Genomic DNA, 15,515 nt, shown 5'->3' on the forward strand with positions numbered 1-15,515 from the left:
GTGGACTCTGTGCAGCATGTGCTCTCACAGCTTCATGCGAGGAGACAGTCTGACTGAAATATTGAGAGGGGGAATAATTGCACTTAAAGAAAAATTGATTAGAGGGTTGACATGAACAAGTAAAGAAAAAAAAGAGCAATTAAACGATTTATTTGCATAACATTTGCGTTCAGCTCAGTGGCTGCCATATTTTAATTCATGTGAGCGTCAGATCATCGTAGCGCGAAGTGTTGAGTGTGGTCATAACAATACGATTCTGCACGTGAGGTTACGAGCTTTAAAGTTCAAGATGAAATTCCGGCTCTTAGATTTTGAAGCAAATCCCTCCTGATCATCAGGTTCGTCCCTGCTCTTTCTCTCCGCTGTGCAAATATCTCCCCGTCACTCTAACAGAAGGACATCTAAGGTCAGCACCGTTCAGCCAGGACCAGTCGATGTGCTCCAACGCCATCCTTTAAAAGCCCCATAGAAAAAAAAGAAAAAGTCAGATGGTCTTTTACCTTTTTTTTTTTTGCCTTGACATACCCCGTCTAATCCTTTTTTCAATAACAGTTCAATAATGTGAGGATATCGTGCCAATATCCATCAGCTCCACTGTTACGTGTGCTCAACAAATCCCCTCATATGCATTTAGGCCAATAATCTGCTTTAATTTAAAATGAGCCTTAAAGCCCATTTTAATGCAGTTACAGACTCAGTGTTATGTGAATAGTCATGCGTCCAGATTGAAAGTATTAGGCCATATTAAATGTACATTTCTGACACTGCTTCGAAAAGTCTGAAGTTATTTAAAAGTTGACGTTTCCGTGCGAGGTGTTAACGTGTGAGGTGTGTATTTTTCAAGTCGCAACACAATGATTTTTAATAATATATCAAAAGGAAGAATATTTTCAGATTAGTCCACATATCATTCAGAATAAGAGGTATTAATTTCGCTGATGTTTACAGTTTTATTTCTGCAAAATTATATGCGCACTATATTCCAAACAGGGCCGTTAATTGATGACATCTCTTATGTATGTTGCTCTTTAATATTCATTTTAATTTCAGTATACATCAACAAATATTTTACAGGTGTACTGTCTCAAATTATTTGTATGTGTCATTTGCTGTTTTCATGCAATAGATTTAATCAACTGTACATCTTTTAAAGGAACAATTAAACACGAATGGATACAGTTCGAAACAAACCAACTGCTTGCGAGTGTGGAATTAAGACACATGTACTGCATATGACCAAAAAGAAAGGAAAAAAAAAAAAAATCTAAAACATCAGGTCCAGCACGTTGTCCTACATTTAAGTAGCTCTCAATTCACTTAAAACAAACCAGCCTTCAAACTTTCATCTCAGGAAGAAAGAAAACACATGTTCCTTGTTTTCTGCTTTTACATTAACGTCCATGTTTTTCCCCCCGTTCCACTTAGACCAGAGAACTGGGATGCCCCAGTCCCGAGTGCAATGTCCCAGACCTTGGCCGGCTCTTTTATGTAAACAGAAACTCCTTGCTGTGAAGGGGTCCCATAGTTAAGAATTCCACTTAGAGAGCCACGCTGAACTCTGCAGCGATATGGGGAGATTCATGTTCTTGCCCCTGTGCTTTAAAGCTAGTCCATGTAGCGCTAAATGTAGCCTCAATACCCAGTTGGCTGAGTGTGAGTACAGTAAACATATTCAGCTTGGATCCCAAACTTGTTCAGCTTTTATGATTTTATTCATTTGTGAATTTGTACCATGTCAGAACCTCCACTGCTGACTTAATTATTTTGTAAAGAAATAGCCGACATGTTCCTCCAGTCATTAATCCAACAGTTGACGTGGTGTCAGGAAGTTAAACCTGGTGCCTGTTGAACTGCATAAAGAAAATACTTAAAATAATAGTGAGAAGCGCTTTTCTCAATTTTCCAGTCACGTCTTTCATTTCTGTTTTATTAAAATTGAGAAAGCAAAACCTCACTGTTATTTTAAGTATTTTCTTTATGCAGTTCAGCAGTGACCAAATCACTCACAGCTCGTCCTCTTGACACCACACACCCTTATCAAAGAGATAAACTTTGAGTGATTTGGTCGCTGCTGAACTCCATAAAGAAAATAATTAAAATAACTCTGAGAAGCGCTTCCTTTAATTTACGCTTTATCAAATATTCTTATATGGGGAAATTGTGGTTATATTAAATATGCAAATGATTAATTATAGTTACTGTACCAATTATAAGAGATTTGAATTAGGTCTTTATGATTCTTGGATTTTATTTAGTAGATTTAGTACTTTTACCCTGAATATGTATGATTAATATGCAGTATCATTTTTACACTCATAGGGCTGTTTTTTATTTATTTTTTCCTTTGTCAAGGAAGTGTTGTTTGAGAGCGTTTCCAGATACAGCAGGAAGCAGAACTTTGCATGATGACGGCAGCGTTTTCCAAACACTGTTACCATGTTTACAAGTGCCAGAGGGCGAAATAGGACCTTTTATTTCCCTCCTGCTAATTGTTTGATTTCCTGTTGCCGCTGGAGAGCTCGTTCGGCGTACTGCAGGGGAAGAGAGAAGGCCCAGGTTGGCACGGGAGCTCGCACACTCTCACTTCATTTGTCTGAAATGCTGCGATGGCTCCAGGCTAGCCTCCCTCTCTGGAGCTTTGTAGAAATACCAAACAGTGACATCTGACGTTGTCTGTCTGTCTACAGTTCCTTTTTTATCATCTCCGCTTTTTTTTCTTTTTTTTTCTTCCCCCTCCGCCATCTCAAGCTGTTACTGACACCCTTGCAGTGCCTGTCATTGTTTGTTTTGCAGCCCTCACCTCACTAATAAGGTAAGGACATAACTCTAGATGTCTGTATGTTCATCATACGAGGAGCGCGTTAAATGCTAAATCATAAATCTTGGCTTTAAAGTGCATGTTTTCGAGGGAGGGTCCCTCCTCCACTTGGTGTTTTGATTTCTACCCTGGGCTGTCATTGTGTCTATCAGGGACTTGTCATCGGTTCGTTTGCATAGAGATACGATCCTCTCATCCCACACTGATCCCAGTTCTTACTCCAGCAGGTGGTGGGCTTTAAAAGTTCTTGTTTGTAAGCTGCCGTGGGAGAGATGACACATTTACGACGAGCAGCGCAGGCCAAACAGCCTGGATACGGCCAGGCAGGGAAGATTCCCCTCTCGTGGCGTGCGGCGCAGTGCAGTGCATTGTGGGCTTCCTTCTGGCCATAGCACCACATAGGGCGCCGGACTCACCTACCACTGTTTAATCTCAGAGGGCTATTCTCATGTAAATGTCCGTTAATCAGCGCACAAGGAGATTGTTTTAATCGGATTGCTGGTTTTTGTTTTGTTTTCCTCTGCCTTCAGAACTTGGGAGTGCATCAGGAACAAAAAGTGCCATTGTCAGGTGGCAGTAAGCCAGTAATTCCTCTCGCAGCTTTTTGACGTTAGCACAATCCCGCCGACAGACAGATTCTCTGCGGGGACCTCCACGGTGATTGGGCTTCTGTGCAATCTCACCCCTGAACCTGGGCGCTGTCCTCTTGAATTAACTTTAAGAGCGGCTGCATAGTTGGGGCTGCTACGGCTCCCACATTTGAAACGGAGCCATGAGAAAGGCAGCTGCGGAAGAAAAAATGAAAGTATGAAACAAAAGAGGTTTTCAAGCAAGGTCCGGGGACAAAAAAGTTGCCAACCAGTCAGAACATAACTACGAATTAATATAACTTGTGAGATGCTGCTTCAGTGCAACCACCTGTACGGTTAAATGCACTAACATGACAAAACAAAGCTCCTTTTAGTTGAATATCAATGTTTACATTCTGCTTATTAACCTGGAACGGCTTTTGCATTATAATGTAATACTTACACTAAATTTAAAATCCAGAGTTAATATACATTTCTAGAAATTGCATTACACCATCATATGTGGCTGTGATGAGGAGAGCGACAGCGGCTGTCAAGTGACTGACTTGTGCCACATCGCCTTGGGTTTTGTGTGACGGATGCCCCTGCCAGTGCCAGTGCATTTCTGCCTGCCAGCAGGCCTTTAATCCCTCCTAATGGGGGTTGTCATCTCACCGCTAATTTAAATGCTCAAACCACGAAGCTCCCCCACCTGGCTAAGCTAATCCCAGTGCGAAGGGCCCCCTTCCCCACAGCTAGCCGCCTCGTTTCGGGGCCCAGGGGCCCGGGGGCCTCACCACCCTCCTACACAACAACAGCATCTTTCAATCATCTCTGCCTGATTGTATTAATCTTATCTGTGTTTAATTACATTTTTTAAGATTATTGCTGTATGCCATCTTTGCACACTGTGGGGGCCGCAGAGGGCTGCTCATTTCGGATGCATTTTCATTTGGGCACAAATCCCCATCAAAGACTGCCAGAAATTATAGGGGAGCCATTTTTTCATGGTCGGGGGAGTTTGTAAACTTGATCCTATAGCCTGAAGTTATGTGGGTTATAGAACGGATAGAATAGACCTGGACAGTTTTAATTTTGGTATGATTACTAATAATGAATAATATTTTATGGATATTAGATTTAATATACATTCAATCATCCAGTGGTTGAAAAATATAAATATAGAGGTACAAATGGGAATAAAATGGTGTGCAAATACTACTAATTTCACTTCAGTACAGAGGTATTACTAATATACTTACGTATTTGTTATCCAGTCATATGCCTCCCCTGGTTTTATTGTTGTTAAGTATATTATTGGGTATTGCTATTGATGCATTATTGATGCAGAGTAGACAGAGCATTTCACTGCTGGAGATCCTTAAATCAGAGCTTTTTTTAACTACATTAGATAGTGTTGTAGTTTTATCTGTAACAGACTGTCATGTTTCACAATCACATCACATGTTTTGTATGTAAAATGATCATCAGTAAGGTAACTAGTAAGCTTTGTAAATAGCAAGATGCTGTAAGTGTAGTGGAGTAAAAAAGTACGAGATATTCCTTTGAAATGTAAGTAGGAGTATGAAATAACGTAAAATGTATTCAGAAACTGTAGTTGAGTACTTTGATTATATTCCACTACTGTTAAGACTTTTATTGATTAAAGTCACTAGTGGAAAGTAACTAAGTACCATTACTTAAGTACTCTACTTGGGTACACTTTTGAGGTACTTGTACTTTACATGAGCATTTCCATTTTCTGCTACTTTATACTTCTACTTCACTGCAGTTCAACAGATTGCATTTAATAACACAAAATGTCATCATCCAAAAATTAAGATTTAATTTTCTAGATTAGGATTAAAGACTTTATTGCTCTCCGAAAGGAAATTCCCAAACCTACCCAGCAGATAAAGTAGTTGAACCACCTTTACCAGCTTCAACATTGAACTGATGTGATGTAATGTAGGTACCTTATTCTGAAATACACCATCCCGCACACAGTAAGGAGTTATTTTACTTTTGATATTTTAAGTATATTTTGATGCCCATACATTGTACATTTACTTCAGTAAAATGTTATACAAATGACTTTAACTAAAGATCTGAGTTCTTGTTTCACCTCTGATTAAAGGGGCACTATGTAGTTTTGGAAATGTTGATATTTACAATATTACAGAGGTAATAATAATTCCATACCTGAATAAACGAGCTGTTCTCAGAGGAAAATAAGGTCCCCAGAACACTGCTTGGAGCTAGAAAGGTGGCAGGGTCCGCCACACATAAACAAAGTAAAACAGTATGAAATGTCTGTTTTTCCTTTAAGGTCAGTTGGGTTATTCTGTTTATTCAGTGGTGAAAACAAAGAGAGTTTGTTTATTTAGTTTGTTTAAACACAAACAAAATGAAGATCTCTCTTCTGATTAACATTTCTTCCCAAAAAAATTACATTGCACAGCTTTATCATACATGTTCTCTTTATGCCTAAATTCATATTTCAGTGCGTCTTTTATTTTGTTTACATTGAGGCTGAGCTTTAAACAGTAAATGGAACATTAAACATTCAGGTTTAAAGGGTTCATGGTATTCAGGTGTGCACAGCCTCATTAAAAATTCATGACTCTGTCTTGTAAGAACTGGAAGTAATTTGGTTTGTGTCATTGTCTATTATTTACACTGAACCCTTGTGAGTGCTGAGAATAGCTGAAGAAAAAAAAAGGAAAGAATCTTTTTTTTATTTTTGGGATGTCAGTTTTGTTAACCCTGAGGCTAAAGGGCTGGAGGGCGTTTTGGGGGGGGGGGGGGGGGGGGGGGGGGGACTTCAGCAGGTGCATCTAATTAAGCTTGGGCGTTGGAATGGCACGTCTCCTGACTCCATCTTGGCGTGTCAGGAAGATGGTCCAGATCAACATCGACTGTGACAAACAGGTGTTTCCCCGTCTACGTCGTCACGATTTCTCCAACTCGTGTCTAATGAAGCTGCGATGGTTGAGTGTGATTGCAATCAGAGATACGTTTTGTTTTTTTTGTTTTTTTTTCCACACAAGTAAACAATCAGCCATCTGGTCAAGACGAGTTTGATTGCAAACTCTTGGCACTGACCCACTGCGCTCGAAACATCCTGCCATCTTGATACAGAAACTGAACAAGCGCAGTATACTTGGCCTGGAAATAAGTGAATGATGTGTCTTTACACATGGCTTAACTGTTGTGAATGTGCACCAGGAAGAGGAGCTGCTGTTTAATGGTCCATCCTCCTGCACAAACACTCATTCACAGCTTGTTTTGTCTGTAAAAATGCACCATAGCGGATATAAAGGTGTTGCAAACACTGTGCCTGAATATTTACATGCAGCAGCTATGAAATCTATCTTCAGCCCCGACACATTCATCTATAATGGTGTTATGCTGTGATTGTAAGGCTTGTAGCAATCAGCAGGACCTTGTGTACCACTTTAATAAGGAATGGGGGGTGACGGCAGGCACACACAGAGCCTGATGATGATATATTTTTTTTTTTCCTGTGCGTGTTTGTGGGAGTGATCAGAGGTTTAAATGTGTGTTTATCTGTGAGTTAAATGCTCGTGTAAGAACAGCGAAGGCGAGGGGGCCGGAGGGGCGTCTTGTCTAGTGGCGCTAACCCGAACCTGGGATGCCGGGTACACCGCCCGACAGGGGGCGGCGGAGCTGGTTATTAAAACATTTAACAAGAAAAAAAAAAAAAAGATTTGATGTTCAAAGGTGCTGCACCTGAAAAGAGGTGACACCGTGTGCAGGATTACATGCACATTACTGCCGTCACTTCAAGTGGTGCTGTAAAATAAATGTGATGGCGAAGCTCGGCTCATTTGAATAATTTCCAGAGTGCAAAGGCAGATATGGGGTTTTTTTCCGGGGCAGAGGGGGTTGGCGTTCCAAAAGAGGGGACGAAAGGGATGAGCGCATGAAAATGATCGTGTGACTTCAAACGTCGCCATTTAATCAGAGACGAGGAACCTCGCATGCTCTGATTCGTTTGATCCGTACATGTCCCCTTCTCTTGTGAGTGCTTGTACAATCAAAAGTAAAATAGCCAAATCGTCTCGAACACTGATTCGCCGTGACGTCCCCACACCTTTACCGAGGGCTCCAGGTTAATGAGGAAAATTAACATATGACACATTTTCTTGATGTGGTGTGTAATTCTCGCGGCACACTGAGATCAGATCACTTCTGACGCTCCATTACCAGCCATTCAGCCTTGACACTGGAAGAGGAGGCCTGGTTCCATGTGTGACACTGGAAGAGGAGCCCTGTAATGACTTCCCTTCAACAAAGAATCACTGATAAAAGGATTAACTAATTAAATTAACAGAGTAAAGTACTTTATAACTGTTAATTATGTGGTTCCCTTGGCTGCTCTGGGCCACTAGCACCCTTTGTTTGAAAGCCCCTTGTCTGCACTAATTGACCTCTGGGGAGCTTTTGGGATGTGTGCGTGGGTGTGTGTGTGTGTGTGTGTGTGTGTGTGTGCGTTGGAGGGTGCCTTACGCAATCAAATGGCACGTATAAACAAACTGACAATTTACTTTGGCGAAGAGTGACACTTTGGAGGACGTGGCGACTGTTGCCTAAATGACCTTGAATGTGCCACCAGAGAATAGCACCCCTCTCCGGGTCGGGCCCCTCTGAGGGCTCGTCCTGCTCTTTGAGGGGCCCCCGCCACCTTTCACACTAAGAATTGAAAGCTGCACAAGGTTTGGAGATGGAGATGTAGATGTTTTTGATATTTTATAACTTTAGATCTCTTTTTAATCATAACAAGTCAGGTATTTGTGGGAGCTTATTGATTGTTTATGCATAAACATCTTTTGTCTTGTAGCACAATGTCAGTTTGCAATATATAATATATCGTTTTGATTATGCACCGCATGCTTTAAAGGGGCACTATGTAGTTTAGAAGTAGAAATTCAAACACACAATTTTTATATTTACAATGTTAATGAGGTAATAATACAAGCTAAGAAATATATATACTCTCCAAGACTGAATAAAACAGTTTGAAGCTGGAGAGGTGTCAGGGTCCGCCACATATGAACAAAGTTAACCAGTATAAAATTGTGTTGTCCTTTTAGGTCACTTTGTTTATTAAGTTTATTATTGAAACAAAAAGTTTGTTTATTTAGTCGATGAAGATCTTTCTCTTCTGATTTAAATTCCTTCCCCCAGAACTACGTAATGCACCTTTTAAAGTTTTCATACAATCACAAAGTGGAGACTCTTTTATCCTCGATGGTGTCTCCTTTAACGCGTGGCCAATCGCATTATTTATCTCCATGGCTGCAGTCAAAAGGCTGATAGATGTGACCTGGTCTCCCATCCATTCCCGCCTGAACCAGCCCCATCTTTTTCCCAGTCGTTCTTTTTTAAGCCCCTCTCTTCTTCCAGTGGGCCCGGTCACCGAAATCCTAATGACGTCCTTGACAAGTGATCCATCAGTTGGCAATTACAACATCTGTCGCCATGACAAAGCTGCCCACAAAGATGGCTCCGCCACTCTTCTTTTTGGGGCAACTCTTCCTCCCCCCCGATTATGTCTGGCTCTTGGGGGGAGATGCAGAGTTGGTGGGGTCGTGTGGGTGTGGGTGTGGTGGGGGGGGTTGGCCACTTTGTGCAGTAAAAAGGGGCCGCCCCACAACACAGACAGACATGTTGACAGCAAACACAAACATAGCAAAACAAATGGTTCACGCCTACCTCTTTAGATTTCCATTCAAATGCACTCCACAACTCTGTGAAAGTGCTCTATCTTCTATAGAGGGAAGAACCTACCAGCTGCCATCGTCCCTCCTCACTATAAAGAGGACCTTTCACTCGGGAACAATGAGAGGACTTCTCTTGTCTCTCAGCCCAGAGTCTCTGCCGGACCATGTTTAATTTCAGTGGCTGTAGATCAATGGGGAACAACACTCCAGAAGTGATGGGGCGGATTTGAATCAGCCAGCGAGACGTTTGTTAACGTCAGCAAACATGCCTTCAAATAGTGATTCAGCAGTCGCCTACAGTCGCTCCACGCAGCATTTAACCAGCGGGCGCCTCATTTGCCAACACCTACACGCTCTTCAGAGAGCTTCCTAATCTGCGAAGGTGTGTTTTAAGAGGAATAAATCCTGTTTCAGGTGGATACATTTGCAGATGATGCCTTTCATGCTGTCTTTTCTGTGGCCCAGTGGGAGGAAGGTGTGGGACTTTGCCTTGCTTTTCTTTCGCCCCTTTAAGTGGAGCACCGGATAGATGGCATGACATCACGGGCCAAGCCGGCAGCACAATGCAAAGGTCATGCGGCCCATTGATCTAGGGGGCCCCTGATAGAAACCCCCTGTATTATGGGTCCGCGCACGCGGGGTCTTACACACACTGAGCCATAGAAACAGACCACAAATGGAGCCTTGTTGTCTTCCCATTCAGGGCCTGCAATCAGCGGATTTACACTTTGATGTGGAACTGAGGAATAAAGCCCTTTCGAGCGCTGACCTTTATCGACTGACGGATTAAAATCCATAGCCCTCTCTCTCCCTCTCTCTCTCCCTCTCACTCTCTCTCACTCTCCAAACTACATATCTAAGTTACAGTCCAGCTAGTCTGCCACTGAAACTGAGCGTTTCTAAAGCCAGTCCTTTTCTTTCCCTTTATTCTCCTCTTTGCTTTCACCCTGACTTTTGTGCCTGGCTGCTAACACGGAACAAGATTTCTTTTTTTCTTGTCAGGAAGTGACTGGTTGAGGATTGGTGGCTGTTTGAAAGGTTTTATTCAGAATCCAGGGAACAGGAAAAATAAGTAACAATCACAGCGACAGCTTACTACCTCACTTAGTGTCAGAGTAGTTTCAATGATCATTCTGTGCAGCAAATGCAGACAAAAACATTAGATTAAAAAAATAAATAAATAAATAAATAATCAGCTACTTTTTTGTGTGCGCTGAGCTATTTTCTCTTTACATCAACTGAAGGTGTCTGCCTTTATTTAAAACTGTGCAAACCTGATATTGGCAGACACCTTCAGTAGATGGCTGATGTTTCTGTTTTGTCACATTGATGATCTACTGGATCGAAGTTTGTAAGACAGTGAGTAGATTGTATAGCAGGATGCGTTGCACTGTCCGCTTGTTTTTCTCGCAGTTTTTAGATCAATCAATCAATCAATCAAATTTTATTTGTATAGCCCTTTACAATATCCAGACGGTACCCAAAGTGCTTTACATCAAAGCAATAAAATAATACATAAAAACAACACATAAAACACAAGAAAGTGCTACAGTGCTGCAAGAAAACACAAGAAAGTGCTACTAGTGCTGCAGGGTGTTAAAGGCCCTCTAAAAGTGCATAAAATAAAAACAGGCAAAATAAGTACACCTAAAGGCAGGACTACCCTAGTCAGAGTTAAATGCCAATCTAAAAAAGTGTGTCTTCAGCTTTGATTTAAAAAGGCTGAGGTCAGTAGTGGTGCGAATGTCAGGGGGATGTTGAAATATGTTCAACTTTTTCAGCTCATGGCCCGGAGTTGCACAAATTTTCCCATTAATTCCCATCGACCACATCTGAGGCAAGAAGTCTGTTCTTGATTGAGCCCTAACTCCTTACTTATCAAAACTGAGATAGAAGATGCCACTGAAAACGTAGCGACCATCTCTTGAATATCTCACTCAAAGCAAACTTCATTGCAGATATTTCTAAATTTGTATTATTACCTCATTAATTAATCCACAAATAACAGCGATTACGTTGATCTTGTGAGTGTTGGTCCTTGTTTCCTCCACAATTAAGTGCTACTTATAACGTGCTTGGTAAGTGCATAGCACAATAGTTATAGCAATACTGCCAAAACTATTGTTATTTTTCAACAAGATAGTGTCATGAAGACCTGAATGACAAAGAGTTTAGTGATGATTTCTTTGTTTCCCTGGCGCCACAGTGGGGAACAACAAAAAACATCTGCGTCAGCCGAAGACCAAATTGTTCTTTTAAGCATTTATTTGTATCGGCCCAAAAATCTGACAATCTGCGCATCTCCTCGCCAATATGAGTACCAATTTGATTTTCTTGTCTCTTATTTCCTCATATAAATTCTGTATACCTCACAGCGCAGATTATGTAAGTGATATCTGTGGCACAGTAAAGTAGGACAGAACGAATTCAAAATAATAGCAGAAACATTTCTGTGCTGATACCAGTCAGGAGTATCGGATCAGTTTATCCTCATTATTTCCATTGATGTAGGAGAAGAAGACATTTTTACACACTGCGGTCACTCACACAAACACAGCTGTCTCATTGTGGCACAATGCGCCTTACAGATGAACAATAATGGGCCTGAAGGCTTTATATATGGAACAGTTTCTATCGCGCCTGCCGCGGACCAAACACAACCGCACAGCCTCCATTTTACGCCTCCTAACGCCTGGCTTCCCATCTATTGTTTTAAACCCCTTCCCTGATGCCCACTTGGACGTTTCTCAGTCTGCTGTTTTCCCAGAGGTGCCAGCTTGAACCAAATGAACGGAAACAGAATCCATCGCTTCCCCCGTCCACTATCAAGCCAACTGGTTTTGATGGCCCCATTCTGCTTTGTCAGAAACATGCCAAAGCCCACTGTAATCCGCCAAAGAACACTTAACAACCAAGTAATGTCACGGTAGACCAACGGCCCGTACGCTGTGACGCACTTTAAAAATCTCGCAGCCATATCCACTTAATTCAGCTAGTGCTTTGGGAAGGCCCACCTGAGAATTGTGAGGCTGCCTGCAGAGAGTCAACCATCAGCATTAGAGAGCATTACCGCCGTGCAGCAAAAAAAACACTTAGGCTATATCTCACCCGAAAAATGCTAGCCTACGAGCCTCTCCCAGAGCTCTTCTAAGTGCAATGAGAATTTGAGTCTCTGTTTACTGCCAGCGTCACAGGCCCACAGCGACAATTCGGCCGCCGATACCCCGAGTTGTAGTCAAGTAATTACTGTTCTGTTACTGTGAGCCTTTGTTAGAGAGTCATTAATTTGTTAGCTAAACAATCACGCTTTGAGCGCTCTAACTGTGAGTTTAAAAGGGTTCAGAGTTGTGTAAATCGTGAAATCGTCCTTTGTCTGCGGCGTGCACGTGCGACGTGAAAAGGTCTCAGAGCAGAAACAATTACATCACAAGGCAACAAGGCCCTGAGTGTACAACAATGACAAGAGAATTGTGCCTTCAGGCAGAAAACACTTTACACACTGGAGATGGAGAATGAAGGGGGTATTTTCTGGTTGATGAGCATAAGGTACATGGTCCATTCAGACAAATGGGGAGAAACAACAAGGAACACAGAGAAAAAGCAGCAACAACAGACAAAAAAAAAACAGTTCTATGAAATATTAATGGGATATATTTACTGACAAGCTACCAGAAACAGCAGCACTCTTTGGGGACTTGAGGGAGAGAGCTTGCGCTTGACTGACAACCACGAGGTGCAGAGGTACATGCACACACAGACACAGAAACACACTCATGCACGCACTTGTGAAATTATGACTGGGCAGGAGGAAGGACAACCCCTCTCATACCTCCAGAGGACACTGAGAGCGGTCTCCGGGTGTATTCGGAGAATGCGAGACACATGACAAAAATGTCTTCATATGGATTTTTCTCGCCCCGTGGATTTAAAAACCCCCATAATTAGAGGGTATAGAGGGAGTTATGTAAGCAAAAGATAAGACTCACTCTCCTCACTATCGTTTTCTTGGCCCCGTTCCCAAAAATCTCGCTCCGTCCCAGAAATTCCAAACTTTGCTTACCTAATTTCTGCAGCATATTTCTTTGCCACAGGAGGTGGTTATGACAAATTAGAAGTCTACAAATGTTCTGATGGTGTAAAGGCTCCAGCTGTCACCAGGGAGATGGTGATCAGGTTTCCTAGCTGCATGGTCTCTTGGCGCCACAAAGAGTTCCATATGGTCATCCAAATGCTGCACCTAAATCTGCTCCCAATCTCCACCCCGGAGCTGAGCTCTTCTACTGAATTAGTCGCACGGCTTCTGAACATATGAGGTACAAGACAACAAAAATCATATGTCCTTCATGGAGAAAAAAAAACAAAAAAAACAGGAGGGGTGGCGCGGTAGTGAATGAGAAACAGGAGTTTATTAGCAGACGTTAAGATGTAAATATATCATTCACATTTTTTTTTTTTTTTTTGGTGCAACTCGGACTACTGATTGTACACACATGGCAAATGATCTCCAATGCACAGATGATGAGCTTCAGAACAGAAGGCTTTCTTTGGGGTTTTTGTGAGGGATGATAACAGACCAAGCTTTGAAAAAATAATTTCACAAAACAAGACAAAGTGGTGTTTCCTTACACCTTGGATCGCATTGTCACATCTTAGAAGCAGTAACAGAAGCTGCGATGAAGACACCAACTATTTTCTTATTCTCAGGTCTGTGATCAGTCCAATGATTGGATCCATAGACCAGTGACAGTAAACTGGTAACCATTTAGCTCATTTTTTTTTAAGTTGTAGGAAATGTTTGACATGTTAGCTTATGACATTTATAGCACGGCATTACATAGTTGGAGGGCTGCATGCGGTTATTAGCAGGTTCAAGCTGTTTTCACTCGAGCAGCTCAATCGATCGAAACTGAAGCCGCAAGCAGCAATGAGCAGGTGTCATCGAATTTTTTTTAGTTCCTTCTGCGAGGTTGTGAGGTATACATTTTCAGTGTTTGTGGTGCTGGGGCTCAAAATGCTTTGGTAGACCTGTTTCCAACCTCGGCCTGAAGATATGTTGTGATGATTGGACCAATGGTTATTGACTTATGGCCAATTTGCTCTAAGCCCCGCCCTTTGCCAGGACATGTTGATTGAGTACATTTCTACATTTTTCAACCAATTGTAATGGAAATGTGTAGTCCCATGACACTGTATATGCATTTGAAAAAGTAGCTGTCACACTGTTGTTTTTTTTATTTTATGCTGCTGAGCACAGAATCCATCATGACAGCCTTATGTGGACCCCGGGTTTTTTTTTATAGAGCACTTTGAGCTGGACTAGTGTATCCAGTTTCAATGAAGTCGGACTCATTGTGTTTAGGCATTTGTAGTAGCACCACCCTGTGGCCGATTTGGCTCATATTTCTTGGTAAGAATTTGCACACTATTCCCAGTTTACGGGCCATGTTTCATGGGTTCAGCTCATTCCAGCTCACGGCAATTTGAGACGCGGCATAAGACAAATAATAAAGTCGGCACAACAACAATAGGAGCTTCGGGCTTGAACCCTAAATAACTCCAGTAAATCCATCCAGTATCCGTGGATGCAGGACATTATGACACTAATACAAAAAAGCTCACAGTTGGTGGGCAAAAATCCAACTTGTGGTGTCATGTTCTTTACCGAACCTGTCAACCCGCCCCAACAGAACATCTCCCCCTTAGCCTCCTGCTCCTCTCGTGGCTGAGCAGTGAAGAGCAGAGGATTGGTGATCTATAATTAACCAGTGGGTCGGTGTTGATGTCATTGACACAGCGTGGAGGTAGAAGGTGGCAGTGCCAAGGCACCTGTTGTTGTGGAGCGTGGCATCTGATATCATTACCTACCCAGCCGGAGCGCCAATGTCCCCGCTGGGTCGCGAACTGTCCAAGCCACCGACCACGCTCACCTTTCAACACACGCACATACACACATATACAGACACGCACACAAGCAGACACACACACACCATCAGCCACTGTCATCATGTCCTCCTTTACATAACTAACTCTGGCGGCCCTAACACCTAGAGGGCAGAGATCCACGGAGAGTTTCAATTATTGTTAATGATATTTTGATGGTAGCTGGTTAACTTATGCAACCGTCAGTATACAGCTGTACAAATATTTGAGGGTGAAATCTTCAAAATCTACAGTATGTGGGCGCTCAGCCCAAAGGGTTTAAAGGAACAGTCCAATTTTTGGCGAATGTTTGCAATCAGACCCACAGTGCCATCTTCAGTGTACGTTAGCACGAAGGCTTAAATCATGAGGAATCTGGCAGCCTTGCTCCATCAATGAGGAATAATACACTTTTAAACAACCTCCAGTCTGCACTTCTTATTTTGTTTTGCTACCACAGCT

The 15,515-nt window shown here is 42.2% G+C and overlaps 2 long non-coding RNA genes across 8 annotated transcripts in view; one reads left to right on the forward strand and one right to left on the reverse strand.

The window, feature by feature from the left end:
- The window catches only part of LOC115569660 (uncharacterized), a 281,040-nt gene that overhangs the window by 241,561 nt on the left and 23,964 nt on the right, over positions 1-15,515 (forward strand). The window lies entirely within an intron of this gene.
- LOC115569662 (uncharacterized) lies at positions 1,022-13,419 on the reverse strand. Its single transcript, XR_003981595.1, has 2 exons — positions 13,195-13,419; positions 1,022-3,603 (listed from the first exon to the last, which is right to left on the reverse strand). It is a non-coding gene; the product is annotated as an uncharacterized LOC115569662 (long non-coding RNA).

This window comes from Sparus aurata, chromosome 19, assembly GCF_900880675.1.
Source record: "Sparus aurata chromosome 19, fSpaAur1.1, whole genome shotgun sequence".
NCBI classification, from domain to species: domain Eukaryota; kingdom Metazoa; phylum Chordata; class Actinopteri; order Spariformes; family Sparidae; genus Sparus; species Sparus aurata.